This window comes from Cupressus sempervirens, chromosome 11 (assembly GCF_028749045.1).
Source record: "Cupressus sempervirens isolate cs-2001-9-10 chromosome 11, ASM2874904v1, whole genome shotgun sequence".
NCBI classification, from domain to species: domain Eukaryota; kingdom Viridiplantae; phylum Streptophyta; class Pinopsida; order Cupressales; family Cupressaceae; genus Cupressus; species Cupressus sempervirens.
Genome location: NC_143128.1, coordinates 205,775,591 through 205,790,630, shown reverse-complemented (window position 1 = coordinate 205,790,630; position 15,040 = coordinate 205,775,591). Strand labels below are relative to the sequence as shown.

The 15,040-nt window shown below is 35.5% G+C and overlaps 1 pseudogene; it reads right to left on the bottom strand.

Annotated features, from left to right (window-relative positions):
- The window catches only part of LOC149528891 (protein-tyrosine sulfotransferase-like), a 130,398-nt pseudogene that overhangs the window by 30,365 nt on the left and 84,993 nt on the right, over nt 1–15,040 (bottom strand).

Genomic DNA, 15,040 nt, shown 5'->3' with positions numbered 1-15,040 from the left:
TTATTGGAAGTTTGATTTATCTCACCAATACTCGTCGTGACATTACCTTTGCAGTAGGAATTTTGTCTAGATTTATGCATAAACCATGTGAAGGGCATTGGATTGCAACATGAGTTTTAAAATATCTAAAAGGAACTCAAACTCTTGGCATGAAATATTCAAAAGTTTCAGACTTCCATCTTACTGGCTATTCTGACTCAGATTTTGATAGTGACAAAAAGAATGGGTTATCTACTTATGGTTATTTGACAACTCTAGGATCAACTACTATTACTTGGAGATCAAAGAAACAAACAATTCCTGCTGACTCTACAACTGAAGCAAAATATGTAGCAGCAACTCAAGCTACGAAAGAAATTGTGTGGCTCAAAAAAATTCTTGATGACTTGCAGGAGAAACAAATAACTTCAACAACTTTATTTGTCGATAATAATTCTGCAATAGTATTGGCCAAGAATCCTAAATTTCATGATCAAACCAAGCATATCAATACCAAATATCACTTGATTTGACATCATGTTGAGACCAAAACTATACAGCTGAACATTGTTCCACTGAAGAACAAATTGCTAATAGTTTTACTAAAGCACTGGGACAATTCCCAATGCTACTTGGCATGACAAATATCCTTTCAGATTAAGAGGAGAATGCTAACTAATCCTTCGGGATCATCTTCAGTTTATTTATTATTTAAGAAGTAGTTTTTTGGCAATTTAATTATGTAACTATTTATATAGTTTTACTCAACTACCTAAATAGTTTTGGGTTGTATAAATTCACTTCTTTTCTATAATAAATCAGTTTGTGTTTGCATTTCATTTATATTCTTTGGGCTTGTTATATTTTGTCCCTTTAAGGAGCAACAGGGGGCAAGATTTCTTGTGGGTGCACTTAATGTATTCATGTTTTGGACCTTGGTTGATGATTTTTCAAGAACTTCAGACAATTCGGATGAGATGTGGATTTCAGAGGAAAGACATTTTATGTGCGACATCAGAAGAGACATTAGACACACTTGGAAGCGTGGATGTGGAATATCAAAAGAAATGTGTCTCATGTGCATGAAGGGTGGGAATTACATGTGCATGAAGGGTGGGAATTACACCCTTATGTTCTCTCATGTTGTGTGGATGGTTTTAGATTCTATTGTTAGGAGATTCCCTAAAGCAATTAGCTCGGTGTTTCTTAGGTAAGCTACGAGGATAAGTGAATACACTTCATCAAAGTCTCTGGAAGGGTTGGATTCAAAATTGTGATGTTCCATATTTTCTCAAATTAATATAATAAGAGGGGAATGTTGGAACACATTACATTTACAGTTGGACCTTTTATTTAGATTAGACTAAATAAAATAAATATTAGTAATAAACAAATAGATTAGTTAGTATGTTATTCATCTCAAGTAGTTGATAATAGACAGCTTATATTGTAATATGCCAATGAAATCTTCTTTTATCATTGTCAAAATAGACCCAAATAAAGAATTTTGACTAAGACCTCAACAATGCTAGACAAGTAGGAGAACTCTATCATATAGTTTAATTATGCATCAAGAGATTTCAATGAAGTTTCTAAGTGTATGTCTTTCCTAGAAGTATCCTCAGAAAATTGGTGAACCTTCCAATAAAATTCCTTGTTACATTGGTCTTCTTCCGATATCAAGAATGCTTCTCTGTTTCACTTTCATATACACATATCGATTAGGAAGAATTCAATATCTCTATGTCTCCTTGGAACCATTGCCCTTTAAGAATTGATTAACTTTCCAATATAAGTTACTTGGATATATCTTATAAATTACATTGGATATTTTTTCAAGTGCTGGCATCGGATTGAAAATAACTAAAGAAAGCCACTACTTGTAATTTTTCACAAGAATTCACAATTATCCCACGACGAAAGAAATCTTATCATAACCCAAGGGGGTTACAATAAAAAGAGACATAACAAAATGGATTAGGAAGTTTGTGTGAACTAGAGTCCTATCAATTGATTATAAGAGGGTCACTCAAGGATGGTACTGGCTATATATGTGAACTAAGCACATATATAGACACACAATGCATATGTGTCATTATATATATAGACAGACCACATATGCATATGTGTCGGGGTTTGTGTGTGTGTGTGTGTGTGTGTGTAGCCATCTCTTAGTATTTTTCTAGCATTGTATTTATATAAAGGTGTTCCCATACCAAGCCCCATGTACTATACCCAAGACACCTTACATCTCTAGGTTATATGCAAATCTGTCAGCATATGAGAAAGGGTTCTTTTCATAGTTACGAGACTCTGTGAGTTCAAGCCAGAGTCCACATTTCCGAGGCAAATGGCCTCTAGACTCGAACTCGGCAAAGTCAACAAGATTCGCTGAGTCCAAGGACTCTCCTAACTCGTACAGTCCCGAGCTCTGGACTCTCTCTAGTAGCATGACTCATATATTGCAAAAAAATGTATTTCATTTGGTACAATTCTACAATTATTTCATTAGATTAACGAAAATGAGTTACAAATTTGTGAGATAATAGATATAGAGATTTCTAGATAGTTTTTTTTCCAATGTATATTAATTTTGAAAATGATGTTGTGGTATGTCAGGAATTTATTAAGGATTGAAGCTTAAATAGTTCTTTGACCAATCTCAAATTATGGAGACAACAAGTTATAATGTTCTTATTTTTGTCTTTTGGGTGTGTAGAAAATTATGTAGAAAGAATGCCAACTATCTGTCAATATGCCTTATGCAGTTATGAATGCTTGAAATTGATTTTGACAAGCTTATTCTTAGGAAATTGTCCTTTCCCTTGTGTATAGGACTTGACACTTCTGGAGTGGGATTATCATGGTACTAGTACAATAGTATTTTACTATTTAGTCAAGCAAGTAATGATGTTTTTGAAAACTAATCTGGAACTATATCCTTGCATTACAAAAGTCAATGTTCTCCTACAGATTTTAGAAGAATAGTTATAAACCAATATAGTCAACTCCCAGTCTGAAAATATGAACAATATGTCATATTATAGAAAATTTCTAAGTTGCCGGTTTGAATTCCAATGCGGATGCCGGTTCAAGATTTGGGTTTGAAATTCATTCAAGTTTTTTTGGGCTTGGGTTCGGATTCATTTTGGGTTCATCCATACAAAAACATATTTCTTTTAAAAACATGTATGTGTGTATATATATTGAACAAAAAATAATTCCATACTTGAATCTACTAATAGTAAAGGAACATAGCAAAATAGACCACCAAATCTATGTTTCAGTTCAATAGGACATTAACTGCATCATTCAACACTACATATGACTTGATACACTTGCTTGGTCACATGCATAGAACATATTTCCATGTCATGGGGACAGTTTGAGAATGAAAGGAATTGTCAGAAGATAAGTTCAGTTATTTGAATTTTTATTTGTATTGGTTAGAGTATTTCTAACTAGGCTATATCAAAAGGTGAGATACAAATTTGAAATCCTAGGTTCAAGCATATCATTTCTTTTTAAAGACATTCCTCTGTAATCATCAATTTAGATGTCACCTATATTGTCAATTTGGATTTCCTTTATAAGCAAGTTCTCATTTTCATACACAAATGCATAAATGACATATAAACATCTTTTTTGGTCGCTAGAGGGTTGAGAGGTCAAAAAAACATTTTAAAATGTCTAAAAAATGTTCCAAGACCAAATTCAGCCAAGGTCTAGACAACAAATTCTTCAGAATTCACTGCAAATTCTGCCCAAGTTCCTCTAACAGAATTTGCAGCAAATTCGTGGCTTTGCAAGAGAATTTGGAGAGAATTTGACAAGGACCAAAATTTGTACAGAATTGAGAAAATTACACAGCTGAATAGCCCTGCATCTCAAATTGAAGGATAGTTACTCAAATTGAAGGCTCACTGCCAATATTGGTTACTATCTGGGTTTCATTATGAAGAAGTCGCTTTCAGCATTGTAAAATTTAGTAATGATGTACAGATATCTTCAAATTCACCTATATTTGTGTTAGAATTTTATAATGATGTATATGGGCTTTTCTTCCTTTCTTTAGACTTACATATTCATGAATGTTAGAACTATCTAGTGTTGTACATAAACTTTCAAACTTAAGTGTATATGTTTTGCTGGCTGTCCTTGATCATTTTCTTAGCAAAAATTCGCAAGCCAACTATAATTGTTATTGAAAGACTTTTACCATTAAAGGTTGTGTTCACCAAGCAAATTGATAGACATACATGAGAGCCTGTTGTTGTCTACAATGCACACATAAGTTGTAACAAACATATTTCTCAATATCTGAGTCTTCCATGATAAGCTTATCTTAGGCTTATTCATATAAGGGCATAGGCTACTATGAACTTTAGTTTTCTACACTCTAGCTGATTGTTTTGAACTTTTGATTCCATGGATTTCATATATTGTACACATTTGACAGTGACACTATGTTTAACTTTATATTATGTTATTCTATTTTTTTCTTTCAGAAATTCGCTTTTATACTTATGTGATCTATGCAAAATTGTGTATGAGTGTTAAGTAGCTTCTTTTTATCTCAATTATTGAGTATTTGACGTTAATTGACTAAATGGTGCATGAAAAAATCTTTAAATCCTTAAAAAATTTCGAATTTCATGGGTTTTTTTTAATTTTTCGAGTCCTTTCTGAGTTCTAACCGACTCTGGTCACCGAGTCCAAGTCCGAGCCCAATTTTGACTTTATGAGTCAGAGGCAAGTCCAAGTCCCGTAACACTAGTTTTTTTAATCTCAAAATGCTGCTAGAGAAATTGCTTCTATTCGCTCCTTTTATACTAATCAGTAGGTAAATGTCACATGAAAATAAATCCTCTGTACTAAAATGATGATGACTATTTAATTGCGATTGAGAACTCCAGACAATGTTGGTCACCTTATCCTGGCTATTGAATATAATTAGACTGAATGATTTCCTAATATATAGGTTCCATTATGAAGCACTGTAAGTTCCATATATGTGGCAAGAAAATCATCTTTTCAATACACTAGAACGCAGCAATCTTATAAAAGTAATTTCAAAATATAACAGACATGATAAGTAGTAGATGTTTTTCCACAGCAAACCAAATTATGATATTGCTATTAGAATTTAACTGTGGCAGCTATGAATATCTCTGACGATAAACAAAGATCCTTAAAAAGGTTAAACAGGTTACATGACAATTAATGAATCTTCAGAAGAGTAACGAAAAATTAAAAAACATTGAAAAAAAATAGAAACTTCATTTGTGTGTTGGAGAAACAAAAAGCAATCAATGAGATTGCTGGGCGTGTGTGTAATATCAAAAAAAGGGATTGCTGGACTTTTGTGTGTAATATCAAAAAATGGAAATCTCTGTTAAATACTAACAATAGAATCTACAGATAATACTCCAATATGCAAGAAGGTAGTTAGAAGGAGAGAATCAATCAAGCATTACAAAGCCTACACAAATTCATCAAGTAATACTAAAAGAGCATAATTACCTGAAATGTACCTCCATTATGTATAATATCATATGCCAGAGGTCGATAAATATAATCATCCAATGGCATTGACATAGCTGGAAAGTTGTAAGGATCAACATCACCCTGTATGACCATACTTCCCGAGTCCCTTGCATCACGCTGATTGAATAAAAATATGTGCATCAGAATTATATCTCCAATGTACAAAACTCCATTATCATATCCCGAAACTTGAAACAAAATGAATACTAGTGGTAGCATTTTAAATTTTAAAAAGACCAAAGGAGATACTCAAGACATCTAAAAATGCACTAGAAAATTAGGCATCTCTTCATCTGGTTGCTTGTTCTAGAGCATTCATTAATGAATCTTTGCTACAATTGCAACTAATTCCAAATAAAATTATCCATAAAACAAGCCAAATTCTATTTGTCTAGTTTCAAGATAATATAGTACACTGCTAAAGTGAGCAGGAGGCTATAAAAGTAAGCATGTGGCTGCAGAAGTGGACCCTTGGCTACTGAAGTCATGATAGTAAGCTAACAACATGAACAAGATGTTGCTGAAGACAGACAGAACTTGCTGAAGTGCATGATAGTTTGGTGAAGTGGAGATTTGGTCCTTGGTGGTTGTGACACACTAGCCTATCTGCATGAGCACAGTTATAGCATGGTAAACTGCCATATGTGTAGGTGTTTGCTCAGTTATAACTGTAACAATCTGTTGCCAGAAAAGAAGAGCCATGTACAAAGGCATAGTAGCCTGACATTAATGGTGAAGCTTGGACCAATAGAACAGGTAGAGAGTACAATTAGTATTCCTGAATGGCACTTACCTCAACCTGGACAACAATTGCAGGCATCTATCCATTCTCCCGAGATTGCACAATTTCTATCATGAGCCATGATTGATATCTACAACACAAATGTATTTTTTAAGCATATAAAATTCGTTCAAAATATACCCTGCTTTGATTATAAATATACATCGTTCCCTCGAGACCTGTCTCCCCACTATAAGACAGTCTCAGAGATGGAGACGCGTCTCAAAGACTTTTCAAGTCTCCGGAGATCTTAAAAAAGGTTGGAGACTTCATGACAAGTCTCTTGAAGTCTCCCAGTCTCCTAATCCAAAAAGTTAAGTCTCCCCAAAGTCAATTGATAAAGAAATAAATGTAAAATATAATATTAAATTATATTATGTATTTTAGCCCTCATTTTAATATTTTTTAATGCAAAAATTAAGACTAATGACAATTTAAATGATTTTGAGAGTATGATAGCTGAAGACCTTGAGATGGATGATCACAATCTTATGGAGTGGATGATAGTACCATCAACATACTACTACTAGATAGATTTCTGATTTGTTTATTGTACTAAGTTTGTTCATTTTTGTTTGCATACTGGCAATTTAGCATCAAACTATATTTTTTTGAATTTAAAATTTGAATATGTAATGATAATCTTAGCGATTATCAATATGATATGATGAAGATCATATCCAATATTCGAAAAACAAGTATCACTATGAGATATAGTAATGTGATAATGTGATTTTTATAATGTTTGACTCTATATCAATGTGATATTACTATTATTATTTACTTTAGTCTTTTGGTTTTATAGAATTACTATTTTGTATTTAGTATTAGACTCTTTAAACTATTATAAAAAAATTGGCCTCTCCAAGTACCCTCTACCGGTACCAATAGGGGAGACCTCCAAGTCTCCCTCCTGGTGACCTTGTAAATATATAATTAATTTAAATTCTCTGTTTAAGTCTTTTATGAGTGATGCATTTGTCATATTAATAAATAATGTTTTACTAAATACTAAACAGTCAACAAATGAGTTATGACCCATGGTACTCTAAAAATGGCCTTCAAGTTTAAAAATCTGTTACCAACCATCAAATGCACTCATCAGTACAGTTCTTAATGCACAAATCCTCCACATGCTCAGATTTGCATCGAGCGGCAGAGGCAAGGAATTTGTTTGGAAACTGCAGAAACCCTACACCAAGGTTAAACACAGATGGGAACTATAAAATGCTATTATGGTGCTCAAGAAATTATTTAGAAAGTATGAAAGTCCCTCTTGTTATAGAAGTGAAAGCATTAACTAGAAACAATATACTTTACAGCACAAGTTAGATGCAAAGAAATAGTAAGAGAAATAAACAAGAGAAATGAGAATACACAGATATAAGTGGTAAAACCTTGACAATATGTCAAGGAAACATCCACTTGGCAAGTATTAGTATTCTTATTACTCAGAAGAAACTCATTACATCTTCAACTTCACAGTTGTTGCTACAATATTTCTATTCAAACATTAGTTTATGCCTTCATAGAGAAGAAATATATAACCTCTTGGAGATAAGAGAAAAACTTCTCAACATAGAATAAAACTTGATTTATTCCTCAAAAAACTTAAAGTTTCCTTTTGAAGATAAAAACTATTATTTTTCTAAAATAGAAAAAAGATTGTTTTCACAATCTTGTCATTATCTTCATTGTTGTCATTATCTAACAATCTCCACCTTGACAACAATTTACCTAATACTTGCCCAAGCCCATGTATCACCCCTTTTGCAAATCAAGAGAAGTCACACTCCAATTTAGCTTCTCTACCAACATTGATTTAGTAAACATATTTGCACAATTCTTAGGTGTATGGACCTTTTCAAGAGATACTCCACCTTCTTCAATACTCTGTCTTACAAAATGGTACTTAATCTCAAAATGCTTAGTTTTATTGTGATAAGATGGATTTTTAGCCAAATGGATAGCACTCTGACTATCGCAAAATATAATCACATTATCTTGCACCTTCCCAAACTCACCCAAAAAAACCCTTCAACCAAATTGCCTCTTTACATGCATGTGAGACAGCCATATATTCTACCTCGGTTGTAAATTGAGCAACAGTTGCTTGAAGTTTTGACATCCAACTAATTGCTCCACCTACAAGAGTAAAGACATAACCTAATGTAGATCTCCTTTTGTCCAAATCACCTACAAAATCAGAATCAACATAACCGCACACTGAATCGCTACAACCGTTATAGGTGATACAATAATCACTTGTGCCTCTAAGATACCTGTTGATGTCAATTTTTATACCACATAACATATTAGCAATTGAGTATCCGATACGGAGTATCAAAAACACAATTCATCTCTTGAAAAGTTAATACTCATGGGGCATGAGAATAACTCCAATGTTTCTTACACTTGTGGATACTAACTCAGTATATTGATGTGATTTGTTGGTAATCACGTAGGTGGCCTTACACAAATTGTTGAGGATGACTTGGACTTTGGTGGGATGATGGAGATGTTGATTCAGTGTGAATGCTAGATGACATTGGTGGGGAAAGTGATGGTGATGGAGGGTGAATGGTTCTTATGACTGGTATCTTTCGAACTCTCTTCTTCTAAATTCTAAGTCCTAACCTACTTGTTATCCTACTCCTACTCCTATGGATGGAAGATTAGCAATGGACTGGGATTGAATCTAATGAAAGTTAACCAACGGCTCCACCTCCATAGATGTAACAATTCAAAGGAAAATAAACTAGTTTACCACACAAGGCTTCCCAACAAGCCGCTAGGATGCTAGTGGCCTAGTATTGATCCCTATCAAACATCTACTAATGCTACCATGCAACTATCCATCTACTTTACTCTTACTTAACAACTTGAAATGCACCAACTTTAACAACTTGAAAGGAAATTTTAATCTAACTATTTGGAAGTAGAAACCATGCAATAATACCAAAGGCTCTTAGTCACCATGCAAGTCACAACAATGAGAAAGAAATAGTGAATTTTGGCATTATCTTTGCAACAATTTTCTCCGACCATTACAAATGAGAGCAAATGGCCTTATATAGACTCCAAAGTGTACAACTGACAGTAGAGATAACGACGCAAAACGGACGATCCAGATTGAATCCTAGAAACCCTAATTAGGGTTGCCACCCCATCGGCCAATGAGAAGATGCCACCTCGTCAATGGACAAATAAAAAAAGTGGAAAAGTGGCAACTAATGAGAAGGCACCAAAATGGTGGCCAGTCAGAATTAGACACTTGTCCTCTCCTAGAAGAAAAAGAAATTTCCACTTGGGCTTACATCAAATGATCTTCTAATATAACTCTCCCCTTTTCTTTCATTCTTTTAGCTAAGGCAATGAACTTAGCTAGCCTTTTGTTGACTTCTTCCATGGGAGGACAAGGTGTATGCTTTATCTTGAGCTCAACCGATCTCACCACGCTGCTTGCTGCTTGTAGTGTCTTCTCATGGTCCTTCTCATACTCTTTTGCAAATCTAATAAAGGCATTGAGGGAGGAAAGGGTGCCCAGATGTTTCTTTTTAATAGCAAACCTTCCTAACTCATCCAATCTCGATCCAAGTCTTGTCTCATCAATGTCTTTTTCTCTGATGTCTTCAAAATCAAGTGCCACCCCAACGTCACTCATCATGGTTGAAATGGAAGTGTTAACGCTTGGGCTGTGTTATGCAATTGCCTTTTGTATCTCCTCAAGTGTTCTCAATCTGGTAGTCAAGGTGACAAACCAAGATTCAACCATACTCAATCCTCTCTCATCAACCAACTTGGCCCTCTCCAAATATGCCTCTAGAAGCCCGATGAACGCCTGTAGCCTGGGAATAGCCAAATCCTTGACTGGAAGGAAATCCTTCAACTCCTCTTCAAATATTCTAAACTTGTTTTTAACAGTCACAAATGACCGGAATGTCGAGATGAAGGCAAGAAAATTTGCCCATCTTGGATTGTATCATGGATCCAATCCTTGACTTCATGTAGTTGAGCTGATATTTCTTCTAGGTTGCTCCCGCTGTCTTGAGGAAGGGTTGCCTGGTGCAACTGTTGGATAGGCTAACAATCTCTCCAATATTTGTTCTCAGCCTCCAACTTTATGATCCTTTCATTTGCCTTCCTCAACCTTTCTCTAATTGAAGCTATACCCTCTTGGATCTCTTCACATTCCATATCATCTGTGTTTCTTCCCAAGTTGTGTTCCACTATCTCATATTCCTGGGCCGCAATCTCACCCACTGCCTTATTGACTATTGGTACAACAATCTAAACCTTTCAGTAACCATCATTGTCGCTCCTGATTACCTTTGCCACCGTCTTCGCCATTTGTTTCTAGTTCTTGCTATCACCCTTTTCTATTAGTCCTTGGATATCTTCCACTATTCAGACAATTACTACCTCTCCTCTTGGCATAAGCATTTTCCTTAACCATAGTGGTGCGGTGCATCTCCCCAAATCTGGATTCGGTTCGACTAGCAAAGTATTGCCAACGGCCTCGAGCGCCTGACTTATTTCCTCAATATCAATCGGTCCATCTTCTCCACTAGTAACTACCATGTCATATCCTTGTTGGTTTTCTAAGAGAGGAGAGTACTCGGTGCTTTCACTATAACCACTTGATTCTAAATCGGAGCTCACCTCTATTGCAGCCCCTTTATCACTTGAATTGACCTCTTGGCTTCTAGCCTCAATTATGTTGTCTCTTGATGGAGTTGTATGTTGTCTCTTGGCTGGAGGTTCCAAGCGTTCTTTGCTCTTCTCAACCTGTAAAGCTCTTTTCTTGCTTCTTACTGTTTCCTTTTGCCGACTACTTCCTTCACCTTTCTATCTGACTGATTTTGTTGGGCCTTCTTTTGGCTTCATCTTCTCATAAGGGGAAACCTTAGACTGTGTAGCTTCCTTAATCTTTCATTATACCACAACTCGGTATGCAAATCAATTGCTCTTGTAATAGCCTCCAAGGAAGGATCCTGATGGTCATCCCAATCTACTAGATTCAATTTTATTCCTTCTACTATATTATAATCTTCTCTCAACACATTTTCATGATCCTCCAGTTGATTGGGAATATCAAAGCCTCTCCATTTGATATCTCTCATCATGTTCACCAACAACCTTGAGAAAGCTAGCTTTCTCACATGAAAGTCATCCTTGGCATTTGGCCCAAAAGTCCTCTCTAGTGGGAACATGCTTAAATACATTTTCGTGAGATACCTTGATAAGACTGTTAAGATCGAATCCTTGCCTTGCTTTGTACCATCCTAGATGATACCATTCCAATTTCTTCTTTGCAGCTGCAAAGGCGACACGATTGGGGTAACTATCATTGCGAATTCTGAATGAGAAGGTAATCCCTGTCTTACCTTCAAGTCTCATTATTCTGTCATAATGCTCAATTTGCCTACCCAATTCCATCAAAACTACCTTGTCGGGTGGGTATCTTGGAAGCCTCTTGGGACAAACCATGCTTCCTACTAGTCTAATGTATGTGAATTGTGAAAATTGAATGAACCAACTCCCATACTTCTTTATCTTTGCTTCTACTTCTGATGAGTCTCTTAGCAGGTGTCCCTTGTAATACCCTTACTGTCTTCATGGCGAAGGCATCACAAAAAATCTTATAGTCCTTGTTGTTGTGCAAATGAAGCTGTGGATAGCATTCATACACCAAATATTGTCCCAGCCCACTGCCAAGTTCTCCTAAGGCCTTAAGTCTCGGACTCTTATACAATCTAGCGATTAGGTAAAACAGATAGGATCCCATGTAGAATTGTTTTTGGTTTTGTACAGTTCTAAGTTGCAACTCTAGGTTCTCGCTTATGATCCTAGCTCAATCAAATCTTCTTTTTCCTTTTTCAATTTCATCAATAAAGAAGTACATCCAATTTTTGAATTGCATACCTTGAGCTAGGCCCATGATCTAGCTGAGAAGCACAATGAGATCTCCATATTCTGATTTGAAGTACGCCACTGTAAGCTTTGATGACCTAGTCATGCCTTTCTTTCCCTCGTGTAGCCAATCCTGTTTTAGATGTGTGAAATAAGTTTCCTGGTTATCCTGAAATGATTTGGCTGCCTGATCCATCATCACCACTGTCATGCTCTTGTACTGAGGAATGTTAAATGCTTTTTCAATCACTTGTCCGCCAATGTTGGCCAACACCCTCTTAAGACCCTTCATCAAAGATGATGGATTTACTGATCAGATCAAACCTGGATGCGCACTCCATAACCAACTTTGGACATGGCAAGGTGGGAGGAAAAGCTTTTGCATGTACAATTCTACTTCTGTATATCTTCTTTGCCAAGGGGGATTGTCCTTCGTTTAATCTATCCTTTACCTGTAGTATATTTACTTTTTCGACATTGGTATTGGTTATTCACCTCATTTTCAAGAAGAAAGTTGTTTTGGGCATCATATCCTCTTTGTCTTTCTTAGTGTTTGTTCCCTTAGGGTACTTTCTTGCACTAACATCTACCATCCTAAACACTTATTTTTGCCCCTTCATTCTAAGTGATATGGACCACTCTTATCAATCTCTAACCTTCTTTCTATCAATGGATTCTACACTTATTTCTGCCTCGCCAAATGTCCTATCACTACACTTATCAATCTCCAATCTTCAACCTAAGGGTGGGACTAACACTTATTTCTACCTCGTCTTTGCCTTAAGATGGACTATACTTATATCTCTCTCTCCAATACCTAGGGTGGTCTAGCTTATTTTTGCCTCTTCAAATGTCCTATCATGGATTCTACACTTATCAATCTCCAAACTTCAACCTATGATGGGATGATGAAGTGGTGGATGATGAATGCAAGAAGAACCAAGGGAAACAATATCTAAACAAGAACGAAAGAGAGAAATCAGCTTAAGGACCCCTTTCAACTCTAAATGATTTGAAGTTACCTTTACCAATGGCCGGGTCTTCTTTTGGAATTTAGGATCAGAATTGAGAATTTCAAATCCCTTGCAAATCTTGAGGCCTCAGCTGGAAAAATCAGAATTTAGTGTTCTCGGAATTGTCCACCATTTGCCCGAAATCAAACCTTTATCATGTGTTTCCTCCTCCAAATAAAATTCCCTAGTTAGGGCAGAAATTGTAGCCCTTAGAAGATATAAAATCAGACCTCAAAAATCAGCTAGGGCATGAGAAAAAATCCCAACCCTCTAGCAAACACAAAATCAGACTTGAATAACAATCAATCTGCCCTCCAACTTTGCAATTCTGAAAACGTTTCCCCTTGCCAAAACAAATCGCCAAGAATAGAAAGTCTGATCTGCATTAGAGAAAATTGCCAATCATGGGAAATTTGCCTTTAATCATGAAAAATTGCCAATGGTGCAGATCTGCCCTCAATCATGGAAAATCGCCAAACATAGAGATCTCTACCATGAAGAAATTTGCCAACAATAATGCCAATCTGCCCTAGCTGAAAAAAAATCACCCAAAAAAGATGCCAATCTGCCTTAGAAAAATCGCTCAAAGAAGAGAAAATCTGCCCTTAGCCAAAATCGCCCAAACACCAAAAAGGAGTGAGGAATGAAAAAATAAGAGGGAAGAGCTTCCTGTTATACCCCACTTGCCTCTCCTTCCGAGCTGGCCGATTGGGACCCTGGGAGCAAAAAATAAATTAATTAGAACGCAAAATTAGCCCCCTAATTAAATGCTTAGTCCAAAATTAACTTTGCCAAGATGAAATTTACTTTTTTAAATTGCCAATTAGACCAAAATTTCAAAAAGAAAGTAAATAATGCCTTGGAGACACTAAATGTTTCCATTTAATGATGATTTAGCAATTAATGTCATTAAAATCAGATTTTGGCTAGCCAAAAGCCATTTTTTCTTCAATATTAAATTACCAATTTCAAGGCAATTTTAATCCATTTAAAACCTTTTTTTTTGCAATTCAACTCAAATTGATTTTGCCAAGCAATTTAAATTTTTGACCAAAAAAAATTATTTCTAGAATCTAAAATCGATTTTGCAATTTAGTTTCATCTTCACAAAAGAAATTTTTTTCTCACCAAAGAAATTCAAGATTTTTCGAAAAACTCAAATCTAACAAAATTTCACTTTTTTGAAAATTATCCAAATTTATACAATTACATCCAAATTTTCAAACAAACCATCTAAGCACAAAATTTACAATTTTATCCTGCCAAGTGTTGCTCTTTGAAATTTTGTCTGGCCTAAGGATGCAATTGGTCATTCTAGAAAATCAAGTTGAAATCGAGTGAAAAACAAACCTAGCCCTCTCCCCTCTGGCCTGAAGGTGCCCAAGACTTAAAGTTTTCAAAAAAAAATTGAATCAAAATTTTTTGGACAACCAAAACATTTTCCAAGGCAACCAAAAAAAAGGGGGTCCCCAAAAATTTTGGGGCGATGGTGTAAGAACCTCACAACAATACCGAAGCACCCATTTTACTGCTGCCGAATGCTCTTTACCTGGATTTGCCATGTATCTACTGACAACACCCACTGCATGTGAAATATCTAGTCTTGTACATACCATCGCATACATTAAACTTCCTATTGCATTTGCATAAGGTACACAAGACATATAATCCTTTTCTTCCTTAGTACTAGGACATAAACTTGAAGAAAGCTTAAAATGGGAAGCCAAAGGGATATTAACAGGTTTCACATTTTGCATACCGAATTTGATGAGAATCTTCTCCACATATTTCTTCTGTGATAACCAAA